The sequence below is a fragment of the Boleophthalmus pectinirostris genome, unplaced genomic scaffold (assembly GCF_026225935.1).
Source record: "Boleophthalmus pectinirostris isolate CB_2022bp ecotype Guang Dong unplaced genomic scaffold, ASM2622593v1 HiC_scaffold_2825, whole genome shotgun sequence".
Taxonomy (NCBI): domain Eukaryota; kingdom Metazoa; phylum Chordata; class Actinopteri; order Gobiiformes; family Gobiidae; genus Boleophthalmus; species Boleophthalmus pectinirostris.
This window is the reverse complement of record NW_026571290.1, coordinates 1,540,565-1,543,064: the sequence shown is the minus strand read 5'-3', so window position 1 is coordinate 1,543,064 and position 2,500 is coordinate 1,540,565. Positions and strand designations below refer to the sequence as shown.

Below are 2,500 nucleotides of genomic sequence, written 5' to 3'. Positions count from 1 at the left end.
AACTTTAACAGTCACATAAAATCAATAAATCTGCAGCCTTTTACATCTAAAAAACCTACAAACATCAAAGGTTTACGTTAAATCAGACTTGAGAAACTTTACATCATTTGTCTCCAGTAGGTTAGATACGTAATGTTCTGCTCACTGGCTCTCCAAACGAGCTGTGAGGCCCGAAATCGAACATCCAGACATCCAGAACATCCAGAACGCTCAGTTCGGTCTTACTCAACTAGGAAGTACGAGCACATAAGTCCTGTCTCAGGTCTCTGTTCTGGCCTGTGGCTCAGAGACTTTAAAGCGTCTCTGTTTGACAAGTGTCTCCATGGCCGTGCACCAAAGTACATCTGTGACTGTTAGTGTATTATGAACATCTCGCACTCTGAGGAGCTAGGGACCAACTCCTGCTGGTGCCAGAGCACGACTAAACAAGGGAGTCGAGTTTCAGGTTCAGCAGCTTAACCTGGAACAGTCTGAACATGTGAGACAGACTCTTCTGTGACGCTGTTTAATCCAGACTCTAAACATTTCTGTTTAACTGTGCAAATAACTGAAGGTTTTCATTCCGCACTCTTCTCCAATTTATGTCTCTCTTTTTTAATTTTATTCTTCATGATATTTATGTTTGATTTTGTTTTTATTTGATTTTAAGGTATTTCTTATCTGTAAAACACTTTGAATACTTTGTGTACGATTGTGTGTACAAAAACTTGGCCTTTGGTTTTTGTGTGTGTGTGTATGTGTGTGTGGTGGTGTATGTGTGTGTGTGTATGTGTGTGTGTGTATGTGTGTGTGTGTATGTGTGTGTGTGTGTATGTGTGTGTGTGTGTGTGTGTGTGTGTGTGTGTGTGTGTGTGTATGTGTGTGTGTGTGTGTGTGTGTGTGTATGTGTGTGTGTGTGTGTGTGTGTATGTGTGTGTGTGTGTATGTGTGTGTGTGTATGTGTGTGTGTGTGTGTGTATGTGTGTGTGTGTGTGTGTGTGTTGTGTGTGTGTGTGTGTGTGTGTGTGTGTGTGTGGTGTGTGTGTGTGTGTGTGTGTGTGTGTGTGTGTGTGTGTATGTGTGTGTGTGTGTGTGTGTGTGTGTGTATGTGTGTGTGTGTGTGTGTGTGTGTGTGTGTGTGTGTGTGTGTGTGTGTGTGTGTGTGTGTATGTGTGTGTGTGTGTGTGTGTGTGTGTATGTGTGTGTGTATGTATATGTGTGTGTGTGTGTATGTATGTGTGTGTGTGTATGTGTGTGTGTGTGTGTGTGTATGTATGTGTGTGTGTGTGTGTGTGTGTGTGTGTGTGTGTGTATGTGTGTGTGTGTGTGTGTGTGTATATGTGTGTGTGTGTGTATGTGTGTGTGTATGTATGTGTGTGTGTGTGTGTGTGTGTGTGTGTGTATGTGTGTGTGTATGTGTGTGTGTGTGTGTGTGTGTGTGTGTGTGTGTGTGTGTGTATGTGTGTGTGTGTGTGTGTGTATGTGTGTGTGTGTGTGTTGTTGTGTGGTGTGTGTGTGTGTTGTGTGTGTGTATGTGTGTGTGTATGTGTGTGTGTGTGTGTGTGTGTGTTGTGTGTGTGTGTGTGTGTGTGTGTGTGTGTGTGTGTGCATGTGTGTGTTGTGTGTGGTGTTGTTCTCACGTGGTCAGGTTTTCTGTCTCGTTTTCTTCTCTCGTCTGTGAGTTTGTTTCAGAGTTTTGTCTCTGTCAGAAAAAACAAACAAAGAACAAAACTCACACAGATGTAATCCAGAAAATTTAATCCAGATTTTTAATCCAGATTTAAACCAGATTTAATCCAGATTTAACCAGATTTAAACCAGATTTAATCCAGATTTAATCCAGATTTAAATCCAGATTGAATCCAGATTGAATCCAGAAACGGGATCTTGGACTGACCTTGGAGCAGAGGGATTTGTGTTTGCAGGATTCTCACTCGACTCCATTTTGTCCAAACACCTGAAAAACAAACACAGATTTAAAATGACACGTTTACTAAAGATCAGGTCCATTTTATTGTCCCCACAGAGACGTCTGCGTTTGACCCGTCCTCATGTCTCTGCTTAAACCTGCGTTTGACCCGTCCTCAAGGAAGTGTATAAAGACACAGTGGAAGTACTCAGTACTTCAGTAAAAGTACAAATACAGGAGCAAAAATACTCCAGGAAAGACAAGAAACTACTGTAGCGTCCAAATGCACCTCCGGCCTCTGTGTGGCGCTATGTCTTTATCCTGTGTCTTTGTTTTCTGTGGGTTGCTGCTTATTTAAGATCATTAATGAGCAATGGAAGGTGTTGCAAATTGATGGTCCTTGCTCCCTTTCCCTCAGTGATGTGCTCACCTGTGTGCCTCATATTTACACTGTATTTCCCCAAACTAGATTTGGGGTGGTGTTGTTGCAGTAACTCATTATAAAACTTAACATTTCTCGGAGCGTTAACCCCTCGGTGGCCACACCTGAAAACAACATGAAAAACCTGACAGACGTTTTTAAATCTTGGTCAGATCAGAGAAATGTTCTGT

At 42.2% G+C, this 2,500-nt stretch overlaps 1 long non-coding RNA gene across 1 annotated transcript; it reads right to left on the bottom strand.

Annotated features, from left to right (window-relative positions):
• Positions 1-1,876: 1,876 nt before the first annotated feature.
• On the bottom strand, positions 1,877-2,489 carry LOC129410911 (uncharacterized). The gene is made up of 2 exons (XR_008633056.1): positions 2,047-2,489; positions 1,877-2,011 (listed from the first exon to the last, which is right to left on the bottom strand). It is a non-coding gene; the product is annotated as an uncharacterized LOC129410911 (long non-coding RNA).
• Between the last annotated feature and the right edge of the window lie 11 nt (positions 2,490-2,500).